General features: G+C 48.0%; 1 pseudogene; it reads right to left on the reverse strand.

Moving 5' to 3' along the window:
• Positions 1 to 7,263: 7,263 nt before the first annotated feature.
• LOC134357625 (paraneoplastic antigen Ma1-like) lies at positions 7,264 to 13,171 on the reverse strand (annotated as a pseudogene).
• Between the last annotated feature and the right edge of the window lie 621 nt (positions 13,172 to 13,792).

Genomic DNA, 13,792 nt, shown 5'->3' on the forward strand with positions numbered 1-13,792 from the left:
GAAATGCATATGCTTATGGTATGAACTGGATGCCTTTACGTAGAGTCACTGCAAGCCTGACGAACTGAATAGCCTGTCTCTGTACTTTAACCATTTTGTGATTCTATATGTGAATTTTATCATCACCCAAAGGTGAGTGGGTCTTGTTTTATGGCAAAGTTTGCAGGGACTGCAGTGTGATTAGTATGCGATGAATGTCAGTCTACACCCATAAGGAGTCTGTAGTCAAGTACATCCAGGTCTTCTGACTATCAGCTGGTTTCTGGGAAGATAAAGGTAGCTCTGTTTGAATGGAGAATTGGATTAGATTATGAGGACACGCAGTTCTCTTTTATTGTCATTTAGTAATGCATGCATTAAGAAATGATACAATTTGTTCCTCCAGAATGATATCACAGAAACACAAGACAAACCAAGACTAAAAAAAACTGACGAAAACCACATAATTATAACATATAGTTACAACAGTGCAAGCAATACCGTAATTTGATAGAAGAACAGACCAAGGGCATGGTAAAAAAAGTCTCAAAGTCTCTCGAAAGACCCAACATCTCACACAGACGGTTGAAGGAAGAAAACTCTTCCTGCCATGAGCTTCCAGCGCCGCAAACTTGCCGATGCAGCATCCTGGAAGCACCCGACCACAGTCCCACTCTGAGTCCGTCCGAAAACTTCGAGCCTCTGACCGGCACTCCAACACCGAGCACCGAGCACCACCTCTGCCGAGCGCTTTGACCCCAGCCCCGGCAACAGGCAATAGGCAAAGCCGAGGATTTGGGGCCTTCCCCTCCGGAGATTCTCGATCGCACAGTAGCAGCAGCAGCAAAGCAGGCATTTCAGAGGTTTCTCCAGGTGTTCCTCTGTGCTTCTCACGGCTGCCTCCATCAAATCAGGATTGTGCACGGCATCCTACTTCACAAATACGATATCAATTTGGAGCGACCGCACGCACTGCGTCGCACCACCATCTTCTCCTCCTCCTCCACTGCCTGTGAATCATACTGCCTGTACAATCTCCAAAAACTATTCATCTCTAAATTTATATAATTTGGGGCAATAGGTGAAGAAAGGTTTTAGTCAATTCACTTCCATTGAAACTAGGATGCAGTTAATTCTAGCAAAAAATTGATGGAAGACTTTGAACTGTCATTTTTATCCCTAGTAACATACCTTACATTCTCAAGTTGTGGAGATGGTTGAGCCAGGTAGTTGACTTCAGAGAGGATATTCTTACTGATGTGCAGATATATGACAGTTTGAACCTCTACAAAGAATGAAGGAGAAATATTCCCCTGAACACACTGGACAAATTTAGCCTCCTGTTACAATCAATACTTGCCCTCTTTTGCAACACACAGAAAATGCTGGAGGAACTCTGCAACTCAGGCAGCATCTACGGAAGGAAATACACACAATGTTTTGGGCTAAGACCCTTCATCAGGACCTCTTGCCCTTTTTTCCCTCCCTCTTCAGTAGGTTTTCCACTTCTACATGTCCTCTTCACATTTAAATGACTTCCAGAAGAACTCCAAACTGAATAGTACCCAAAGTGCCCATATGAGAGAGAAGCTAGTTGGTATGGGTGGCTTGGAATCAGCAAAAAGTTCTCAGCACTTCTGCTGCCCTTTGTAAAATCACTACTCTTAAACCTAGAAAGCATCACACACAAGTACAAAAACTCAGAAGAAATGAATTAGCAATGAACCTATGTGGCTAATGTTTCTCTTACATAGAAGGGGTGGGGGATAATAGCCTTTCTGCTGCTTAATATGTAGTCACTTTCTTGTGCAACTATAAAGCTACGCCTTTCCTCTTTTATTGTCCTGAAAGGTGAAATACTTGCAGTTTCAACAGAGGTTAACGCCAAACTCTCAGATCCCTGCTCTGTGATTGTAGGAACAGCCTGTTCCTGATCTGTAATCTGATTCTCCTTACATACCTTAACATCTTTCATGAATTAAAATCTATGAATTCTGAAATTTAAAACTGACCTTTTGTAAATTGCCATTTGGGGAAGAGTGTTCAGATTTTTTATGCCTTGACTGCTAATATCCTCATAATCAACAGTCTCTGGGTTTTAGAACTTGTCAGAATAATAAATTGAATGAGAAGGGGGTGGGGTGATGAGGTCAAAGGTATTTTGAACTGAAATATCAACTCTGTGTTCTTTTTTGACTTTTTCTCTTTCACTGCTGAGCCGCATTGCTTTATTGTTACTGTGGTGGAGAAGTTTAATTTTGCAGGTCACGATTAGGCTAAAGACACATCACACATATGGAGATAAAATAACGTGTTCACTGAGTAAAACAAGATGTACTGATAGATGAGTTGAATTTACATTTCACAAACTCTTAACACCATTTCCTTTCTAACACATCACCCTGTTGGCAAAACTTCAGGTTACCTTATCCAAATATTAACTTGAACATGACTCACACATTTACAAACAATTTTCTGACACATTAAAAATAGTCCCTTCTCTAAAGTAATCAAGATAGAAATTGTTTTGAGCCCATCAAGACTTCAGGCACCATTTTTCAAGAGTGCCAGAGGCTGCAGGAGAAGGTGAGAGAATGGGGGATAGTAGATCACCCATGATCGAATGGCAGAGCAGATTCAGTGGGCTGAATGGCCTCATTCTGCTACTATGTCTTATGGTTATCAGCAGCAGAATTTCAGATTCAAATCATTCATGATCTTAACTTGGACGCGCAGCTGGGAGGCAGGTGGCACATCTTATTCGTTGGAGAAGGAGTTCAGAATGTTTACATCTGAGTTCTCCATGACTGAAAAAGAACATAGGAACAATGATCTATTTCCTGGTCCAGACAGAGTGTGATGTGTAGAATAAATTGAGAACAATAGTGTTCTAGTGTACCTTAGTGTACCAGATGATGGAAGTCACAGAATTAGGAAGTACTGGTGGAAAAAACCTTGGTGATTTACTGCTCAACAGCTATAAACAATACACACTGCAGTCACAGCATATAGAAGTACAAAACCAGGGATTTCTTTCTTGCTTGTGTTACATAAATAAGGAAGATGATTTTATCTCCATATACTCTCAGTAGCCACTTTATGAGGTACACCTATTGTTAATGCAAGTACCTAATCAGCCAATCATGTGGCAACAACTCAATGCAAAATAGTATGCAGACATGATCAAGTGGTTCAATTGTTCACATCAAAAATGTGAAATGTGAAATGTGACCTAAGTGATTTTCACAGTAGAATATTTGTTGGTAGCAGACTGGGTGGTTTGAGTATCTCAAAAAACTGCTGATCCCTTAGGATTTTCATGTATAACAGTCTCTAGAGTTTGCAGAGAATGATGCAAAAAACAAAAAACAACAGCCAGTGAGCAGTAATTCTGTGAGTGAAAACGCCTTATTAATGAGAGAGGTCAGAGGAGAATGGACAGACTGGTTCATTCACGCTGACAGGAAGGCGACAGTAACTCCAATAACCATGCATTACAACAGTGCTGTGCAGAAGAGCACTTCTGAACCATGAAGTGGATGGGCTAGAGCAGCAGAAGACTACAAATATACACTCAAAGCCTATCTTATTAGATACGGGTACAGTGGGTAACTAATAAAGTGGCCTCTGAGCATATATTTAATTAATTTCGGCATTTTGTTTTTGTTGAGCTGGACCCTGCCAAAGCAAATGTTATTGTGATTTTGATTCCTCTTATTTTGTTTCCTTCTTTCTCCCATTTTCTCCTGAAGGGGCTGACATCATTTCATAAGCAGAATATATGAATGAATAAATGTTTAATATCATGGTAGCATACCGGTTCACTTAACACTAGTACAGTGTCAGCGACTCTTGTTCTGTCAACATCTGTACATTCTCCCGGTGACTGTGTGCATTTTCTATGGGTGCTCTGGCTCCCTCCAACATTCCAAAGACATACAAGTTAATAGGTTAATAGGTCACGTTGTAATCACATGATGCAGGCTCTTTGGACTGGAAGGACCTGTTATTGTTATTGATTTTCAGAAGGCCTTTGACAAGGTGCCACACATGAGGCTGCTTAACAAGATAAGAGCCCATGGAATTACGGGAAAGTTGCATATGTGGATAGAGCGTTGACTGATTGGCAGGAAACAGAGAGTGGGAATAAAGGGATCCTATCCTGGTTGGCTGCCGGTTACCAGTGGTATTCACAGGGGGTCTGTGTCGGGGCCGCTTCTTTTTACATTGTACATCAACGATTTGGATTATGGAATAGATGGCTTTGTGGCTAAGTTTGCTGATGATACGAAGATAGGTGGAGGGGCCGGTAGTGCTGAGGAAACGGAGAGTCTGCAGAGAGACTTGGATAGATTGGAAGAACAGGCAAATGAAATAGAATGCTGGAAAGTCTATGGTTATGCACTTTGGCAGAAGAAATAAATGGGCAGACTATTATTTAAATGGGGAGAGAATTCAAAGTTCTGAGATGCAATGGGACTTGGGAGTCCTCGTGCAGGATACCCTTAAGGTTAACCTCCAGGTTGAATCGGTGGTGAAGAAGGCAAATGCAATGTTGGCATTCATTTCCAGAGGAATAGAGTATAGGAGCAGGGATGTGATGTTGAGGCTCTATAAGGCACTGGTAAGACCTCACTTGGAATACTGTGGGCAGTTTTGGTCTCCTTATTTAAGAAAGGGTGTGCTGACATTGGAGAGGGTACAGAGAAGATTCATTAGAATGATTCTGGGAATGAGAGGGTTAACATATGAGGAATGTTTGTCCGCTCTTGGACTGTATTCCTTGGAGTTTAGAAGAATGAGGGGGGACCTCATTAAAACATTTCGAATGTTGAAAGGCCTGGACAGTGTGGATGTGGTAAAGTTGTTTCCCATGATTGGGGAGTCTAGTACGAGAGGGCATGACTTAAGGATTGAAGGGCGCCCATTCGGAACAGAGATGCGAAGAAATTTTTTTAGCCAGAGGGTGGTGAATCTATGGAATTTGTTGCCACAGGCGGCAGTGGAGGTCAAGTCATTGGGTGAATTTAAGGCAGAGATTGATAGGTATCTGAGTAGCCAGGGCATCAAATGTTATGGTGAGAAGGCGGGGGAGTGGGACTAAATGGGAGAATGGATCAGCTCATGATAAGATGGTGGAGCAGACTCGATGGGCCGAATGGTCAACTTCTGCTCCTTTGTCTTATGGTCTATGTCTCTAAATAAAAGATAAATAAAATAATATAAAAATAAAAAATAAGATAATCACCAAAGCAAAATATTGGAGATGCCAGATATCTTGAAGCATGATTTCTTTTTATTACAGATACCAAGACAACTAAAAATATAAGCTTAAAACTTTGTTCTTTGTAATCTATAAATAGGTACTGCATCAGTTAGTATGCTTCAGAATGTGGTTATTTGCTTTGGCAGAATAATTTCACATTTTGCCTCGCCTATGTGAAAGCATGCAGCAGGCCCCAAAACTCCACTCAGTGAGTGACATCATTTCTGCTCAATTCAGAGAGCTGCTAGTTAGACAGCTGTGTCCATTAAAAGCCATTAGCTTAAAATTTTTCATGAAATGGAGGCAATGTGCTCTGGTTCTTTCAAAACATATGTAACGCTCAGGTCTATCAGCTCATGTTTATCTAGGAGAAACCCTGTCCACCCGCCCAACTGTGTCTCAGGATTTGCATCAGTCAGTCAGTGGGTGCTGTCCCGAATCCAGGGTTGGCAGCTATGCACCTCCATCTTCTTCGATCTTGTGACAGCACCGAGTACAGCCTCTCTTCCAGCTTGTTCTCGCTGGCTGCCTTGGCACCGCCCACCGCCACCCCGCCAAACTTGAGCCCAAGGCCATGTCGACCTGGGGCCGCGGCCACTTCTTCAAGCTTGGCCCTTCTTTAGGTGGAGGCCTTGTGCAGGTCCAGGCACACGGTGCAGTGCCCAAGTTCATCATATCTCTTCTAACTAAGTGCATAGCATACAATTCATAGATATGTGGTGAGGCTTTAATCTCTTCCACGGAAGATGGCCGTTGGCTCACAAGGAGCTCATCCGCCCTTTGTCAGGCCTTGTTTTTTTTAGTCCTGCTGGGTACCCTAACACCCTCCTCACCAGACTATTCCGGTTGGGGGAGCTGGCCAAGTCGCCAACCATCTGACCACGGCCCCTGGCCGAGCGCCGGGTGCCTGCCCCCCGCCGAATCTCTCTGAGCGTTTGGCGCCCGACTGAAAACCATGGTCGAGCGGCCGGTGACCAAACCGGAAACCATAACGGTTTGTGTAGTTGCTGTGTAATGCCACCTGGTACTAACTCACGCATCAAATATCAGACAGCACATAATGTACGATTTACAGATTACACTTTATAAATCCTACTGGAACTATGTAATTAATAGAGATACCATATGAAAGGGAAAATAAAGGTGCCAAACTTATCAGAGTTCAACCACTTCGAGCACAACCGTTGGAGCTCAGTTAACGGGGTCCTCGTTCCACCAGGCTAATCTCCTCCGACCCCCCTGACTTGCCGCTTGGGACCAACCACGGTGGTCGACCAGAGCACATCCAGCACGTCCTTCTTCTTCGGGTCTCCTCCCGAAAAGCCCGCCGAACCACACGGTCCCCAGCCATATGAGACAGAATATCACCCACAAAAAGAATAACATGGACACTCATTGGTTCGTTCTCTCTCTTATCAATAATATAACCCAAACAAGCAGGGAGAGAGAGAATTCCTTACATCGTAGTTATTATTACAGAAAAGCCATTTTTATTATAACATAACAAAGAAGCCATTTTATGAGCCTTCGCAGTAACATAAAAGAAGAAACCCCTTACACTCTCCCCCCTACCAAATAAAGTCATGTCCTCATGACATTAAAGGAGTTCACCAATCCTCCTTGCAAAACACAAAACCCAACCCAGGTGCATAAAGCAGTGACATAACTTCCCAGGGCGGTAGAGATCACACCCTGTTCTCCCGGCACTACATAGGTCAACCTCTCCGGGGTGTTCCTACTTCTCTGAGACCTCTGTACCTCCTCTGGTGACCCTTCCGGCTCAGACTCCACCGGAGACACCCCGGGTCTACCTGTCAAACCCTCACCCGCTCCCTGACTGGGACCCTCGGCAACTTGGAGTCCTCTGTCTCGGGTTCTGGTTCCACCCTCTCTCCCTCCAAGGCCGACTGTATCCCAGGCTGCCCCCCAACACCCTCCCTCCTCTCACCTAACTCAGTGGGGGAAGGGTCAGGAGCCACTTCTTCCGGTACTGGGGAATTAACAAATGGAAGCAGGTATCACACATCCGAATCATCATCTTCCAAATCAGTATCCCTTTCCGGGGCTGGGCCCGGCCCCATGTCTTTCGCGGTGGGCTCTTCCCTCACCCCACGCCTCCGCAAAGTCCCCGTACTAGGCGTAAACTCCAATTCGGGCTCTTGGTCTACCTGTACCTCACAACACAGGGGCAATAGGTAGTTCTGATGGAGTACCTTGACAGGCCCCTTCCCATCCTCTGGTCTCACCCAGTAAACAGGTAGATTCGGCACCTGACTCTCCACCACATAGGGGGTGGCCGCCCGGTGATCTGCCAACTTGTGCTTACCAGGTAGTCCTAAATTCCATATGAAGACCCGGTCTCTCAGCATAAGTTGGGCGAACTTCACTTTCTGATCATACCTCCTCTTGTTCCCTTGATTCTGCTTGGTGGCCGCTGCCTCAGCCAACTCGTACGCCCTTTTCAACTCTCTCCTCATATTGGACAGATGGGGCTTCGAAGGTAATTCACCTGCTTCAGTCCCAAAACAAAGGTCAATGGGCAATGTCGCTTCCCACCGGAACATCAGATAATAAGATCAGGAATCTCCGGAGGGGAAGGCCCCAAATCCTTGGCTTTGTCTAATGCCTATTGCCGGGGCCGGGTTTGAAGCGCTCGGCAAAGATGGTGCTCAGTATCAGAGAGCTGGTCGGAGGCTCGAAGTTTTCGGACGGACTCGGAGTCGGACTGTGGTCGGATGCTTCCTGTATGCTGCATTGGCAAGTTTGCAGCGCTGGAGGTTCACCGTCTGCGTGAGATGATGGGACTTTCGAGAGACTTTGAGACTTTTACCGTGCCATGGTCTGTTCTTATCAAATTATGGTATTGCTTTGCACTGTTGTAACTATACGTTATAATTATGTGGTTTTTGTTAGTTTTTAAGTCGGTTTGTCATGTGTTTCTGTGATATCATTCTGGAGAAACATTGTATCATTTCTTAATGCATACATTTCTAAATGACAATAAAAGAGGACTGCGTGTCCTCATAATCTAAAAAAAAATAAGGCGAGTACCCCGTAGCGTCATTGCAGGTACAATTGTAACAGTGAACGAAATGGGCGATGTGCTGACTCCACTTACTCTTCTGACTGATCTCCAGAGTCCCGAGCATGTCCAACAGGGTCCGGTTAAACCTCTCGGGCTGAGGATCACCCTGCGGGTGATAGGGCGTGGTCCTGGCTTTCTCGACCCCAAGCATACCCAGTAATTCATGGATAAGCCTGCTCTCGAAGTCCCATCCCTGATCACTATGTATCCATTTGGGGAGGCCATAATGAACAAAATTCTTCTCCCATAACACCTTTGCCACTGTAGTCGCTTTCTGGTCCTTAGTGGGAAACGCCTGAGCATACCTAGTGCAGTGATCCGTGATGACTAAGACATTCGCGGTGTTGCTGGTGTCTGGCTCAATAGATAGGAAATCCATACACACCAGGTCCAGGGGTCCCGCACTCTGCAAGTGGGATAACGGGGCCGCCTGCGCAGACAGGGTCTTCCTCCTGACACAACGGCTACAGGTCTTACAGTATTCTTCCACCTCCCCCCTCATCCGGGGCCAGTAAACTGGTCCTTGAGTGATCCATAGGTCTTTTCCACCCCCAAATGCCCGGAATCATCACGTAGTGACTTGAGCACAGTCTTCCGATGCTTCTCAGGCATGACCAGCTGCCAGCGCCGGGGGTGGTCCGGAGGCGACGTGACCCGGTACAAGAGTTGGTTCTTCAGCTTCAACCGGGGCCACTCCTTCAGTAGTAAGTGCACTGAGGCATGTTTCGACTTCTCTACTTGAGCCATATCCCTCTTTTTAGCCGTGTATCAGGTAGTGCCAATGCCCAGGTCATTTCGCTGAGCCGCCCTCACTTCCTCAGGGCTCAACTCCGTCAACTGCTTGTTCTTCAGAACAGTCAAATTACAGTAAACAGTGCGTAGCGCGTCATCATCAACCCCCAATTGATCCACTGCCCGATCCGGCCCCATCGGGTCTCCGGCTTTAGCGTCGCTCGCAAATTGACACATGGCCTTCACTCCTGGGGCAGGGACGCTCTCCCACTCTTCATCTGTGCCCGATCCCTCATGTGCCCGATGAGATAAAGCATCTGCATCGATGTTCTGGCTCCCCGGCCGGTACTTCAGGCTGAACTCATAGGCAGACAGGGCCGCCAACCACCGTTGCCCAGTCGTGTCCAGTTTCGCCGAGGTCAGAATATAAGTGAGAGGATTGTTGTCCGTCCTCACCTCAAACTTGACCCCGTATAGATAGTCACTCAACTTGTTCACCACCGCCCATTTCAGCTCCAGGAACTCCAACTTGTGAGTGGGATAGTTTCTCTCAGAAGGCGACAAACGTTGGCTGACAAACGCTACTGGCCTCAATCCATTACCCTGCTCCTGGTACAGGACAGCCCCCAGCCCCTCTTGGCCGGCATCAGTGTGTAGCACATACGGCTTCCGGGGGTTGGCAAAAGCCAACACCGGGGCCTGTGTCAGCGCCCTTTTCAGTGATTGGAACGTCTCATCGCATTGAGCATCCCACCTTGGTCTAAAGGGCTCCAAAGGGTTCTGATACCCTCCTGCCTCCTGCCCACAGTCCCCCTTCCTTTTCTTCCACATGGGGGGGATAGCCACACAACAGCTGGTTCAATGGGTGACTCATTTTAGCGTAAGCTTTCACGAGTCGCCGATCATACCCACAGAACCCCAAAAACGAGCGCAGTGTGCTCACAGTCTGGGGTCTTGGCCAGGTGGTCACTGCTTTTATCTTAACTGGATGAGTAGCCACTCCACCTCGCGAGATTATGTGTCCGACATAGCCGACAGACGTCTTGCAGAACTGGCATTTGTCCAGGGAAAGTTTCAACCCTTCCTCCTTCAGCCGACTCAGCACCTTCAGCAGCCGCTCCTCATGTTCCTCCAACGTAGATCCAAATGCTATCAAGTCATCCAGATACACCAACACCTCGAGCAAATTCATATTCCCCACTGTCCTCTCCATGACCCTCTGGAAGGTGGCTGAGGCCTCCAATATGCCTTGGGGCATTCGTTCGAACTGAAAGAATCCCAGAGGACAGATGAAGGTGGTCATTTCTTTATCAGCCCCACTCATCGGAATCTGGTAATACCCGCTCCATAAATCAAATACACTAAACCACTGGGCAACACTCAAACAGGCCAAGGCGTCTTCAACCCTCAATACCGTATACTGGTCAGGGACAGTGCGTCGGTTCAGGGTCCTGTAGTCCACGCACATGCGTACCTTCCCATGTTTCTTCCTAGCCACTACTATGGGGGATGCATAGGGGCCCGGGACTCCACGATAATCCCTGCATCCTCCAACTGGGGCAAGAGCTGCCGCACATCTTCCATGTCAGCTGGGGCCAGCCACCGTGACCTTTCTCTAAACCGGGTGTCATTTGTCACCCGGATAGTGTGATGAGTGCTCTTGGAACAACCCACATCAAACTCGCCCTGAGAAAAGGCATCCCCTAGCTTCAACATCTTCTCCACCAGCATTTTCTTATACTCCGGCGGCACAGAGGAGTCCTCAAAATTAAAGGCCTCCTCGGTCAGCCGCCCCCTGTTTCCAATAGTTTTCCTCCAGTGGGCCTCAGGGGGGTGCTAGACATCACTGTCACCGGGAACAAGTGCGTGAGAGGCATCCTGCGCTTAAAGGTGATCTCCGTCTCCGTTGTGTTCCTTACCATCACCCCCATCCGGCGTGCCTGTAGAACTGAGGGCCTCTGCAATTCAGGTCTCACCAGCACTCCAGCTGGGAACTGGGACTCCCCTTCAAGGTCTACTCACAGAGCCTCACCTGCCGGTACTCCGGGAAATCTGGGGGTCCCCAACACTAGTGCCACCTTCCCTGGCCGTATCACTTTAGGCCTCGCCTCAGTACATTACACCGTCCCTCGTTTGAACTCAGGATCCAGCCCCCTGTGGCCACCCGCTTCTTCGAATGCCGCTCAAAACACTGGGTGTACCAAGAGGGTCTCCAGAAAGTTCTCCCCTGCCTTCTCCTTACAGGCTCCCAGGAGCCGTCACACAAGAGGGGAGTTAGTTCCCACCAGAAGGGCAGTGCCACCTGTTTCCATTGGGTCCGGACAAACCAACAGCAATGTCTCAAGGGCTTCCGACACTCCCACATCGCCCTCCGAGAATTCCAATCTCACTGACAGGTACCCATCGTATGGGTAATCACCATCACTTATACCCCAAATCTCCAGGGCATTAAACGGAGTTACTGGCAAATAGTAGAACAACCGGTACAATAAGATGACCTGTGACCTGGTGTCAAGGTTGGGTCTTGCAAAGATTCCCTCTATCCGTAGGGACACGGTGGAGCGGGGTCCCACTAATCCATCCGGAATAAGGGCTTGGGCTTGCGGGGATCCCATGGCTGATTTCTGGGAACATGTTCCTCCAGAGACTCCAGTCCGTTCCCTCACTGAGTCTCTCCTAAGTTTCCCGACACCTCTCCATTCTTAGTCGCCCAGGGGCTTGCCCTCCACGGGACGTCTTGTCTCTCACAATCCCTCCGGAAGTGTCCCTCTTCCCCACAGCTGTAGCACACCTCTGGCCGCTCACATTCCAGCTGGAAATGCCCCTCTTTCCCACAGTTATAGCACACACTACCTGCCGCCCCTCTCCTCCAGGGACGCCTGCCACTCCCAGCCCACTGCGCGGCCTTCCCCCTAAAGGGGGTGCTCTCCCTGTCAATCCACTCATGCGAGGGGTCCCTACCCACCTGGGACCTCTTGGGTCGCTCAGTTCTCAACCCTGCCACCACCTCCTGTACCGCTGAGGATCATTTCTGGTGGCCAGAGTCCTCTTTCCGGCCCAATGCACTCTCATCCTCCCGCAGCTCTCTAATCAGCTGACCGAATGATGGAGGGGGCTCCTTTTATAGGACTGCCAGAGACTCCAAGCCACCTTGTCCTCCCCCAGGGAACCCCTAGATATCTGATTCATCCTCAACTTCGCCACCTCATCCGCCTTCACTACCCCTCGGCACCGCAATCCAGTAAGCATTATCTTCAGCCGAAAAATGTGTTCTGAGAGCTTTTCCCCTCTTCCCTGCCGCATGTTTTGAAACTCTGCTAAAAGCTCCCAGGAACCTCCCGTCAATTCAAGTGCAGCCTCCAGAGCTTCCAGATACTCCACCAGGGAAGCCAAGGGAGCTTTCAGCCCCCGGACGACACCAGCAGCCTCTCCCCGCAAACTATCCACCAATCATTGTCTCTTTTCCTCATCCGAGCCTGGCCACTCCCCTAACAACTGGGACGTGTTTTCGATCCATGACTCATAATCGTCCTCCCCTTCCGGGGTGGGCGTGGCTCCTGAGAAAATTCTCAGCTTCGGGTGGGGCCCCTCGGCCCCTCTCACCAGGGAGGTAATGGCGGCTGCCAATTTGGAGGTCTCACCTCTAGCTGGGGGATGGGGCCTGACCAATCCTTCCCACTCTGACCCCTCTTGTCTCTCTTCCCTGATTACCCCAAGAACTTCGTCCCTCGCAAATTCCTTCAACCCTCCACCACTGGCTACTGGCACCTCCCCTGGTTTCTCCTCAAACTCCTCCTCCAGTGTCTCCTCACATTTGTCCTCTGGGAGGGTGTGGAGGCCCGACGGCCCCACCTCCCACAGATGCTGACTGTCGCTGGCACTTCCAACATCATGACGTCAGCACTTGTACGAACCAACACCCAGCTGGATTCCACTTCTTTACCATACGTTCTAGCTATCAGTTCTATCTTGCTGATAGCTTTAATCAGACTCAACCCTCGCACTAGCACTTCTTCTGAAGTGCCGAAATCCACCCCACTTAACACGCATGCATGATTAACCGATATGTCCTCGAACTCACACCACCTTGCAATCTTATCTTGATCCATCTCCTCACTAATTAACATGGCGACTTATACAACATACACAGAATTCAATCCCGGACGATGGCCCCCACAAATGTAACGCTCAGATTTATCGAGGGGAAACCCCATCCATCAGCCTGTGTCTCACGGTTTGCGTAGTTGCTGTGTAATGCCACCTGGTACAAACTCACACATCAAATATCAGACAGCACACAATGTACGATTTACAGATTACATTTTATAAATCTTACTGGAACTATGTAATTAATAGAGATACAGTATAAAAGAGAAAGTAAAAGGTGCCAAACTTATCAGAGTTCAACCACTTTGTGCACGACCGTTGGAGCTCAATGAACGGGGTCCTCTTTCCACCATGCGATCTCCTCCGACTCCCTCGACTCGTCGCTTGGGACCAACCACGGTGGTCGACCAGAGAGCGTCCAGCACATCCTTCTTCTTCGTGTCTCCTCCCGAAAAGCCCGCCAAACCACACAGTTCTCACCCATATGAGATAGAATATCACCCACAAAAAGAATAACATGGACACTCATTGGTTCGTTTTCTTTCTTATCAATAATATAACCCAAACAAGCAGAGAGAGAGAACTCCTTACATCGCAGTTATTATTACAGAAAAGCCATTTTT

Source organism: Mobula hypostoma, chromosome 16 (genome assembly GCF_963921235.1).
Source record: "Mobula hypostoma chromosome 16, sMobHyp1.1, whole genome shotgun sequence".
In the NCBI taxonomy this organism is placed as follows: Eukaryota; Metazoa; Chordata; class Chondrichthyes; order Myliobatiformes; family Myliobatidae; genus Mobula; species Mobula hypostoma.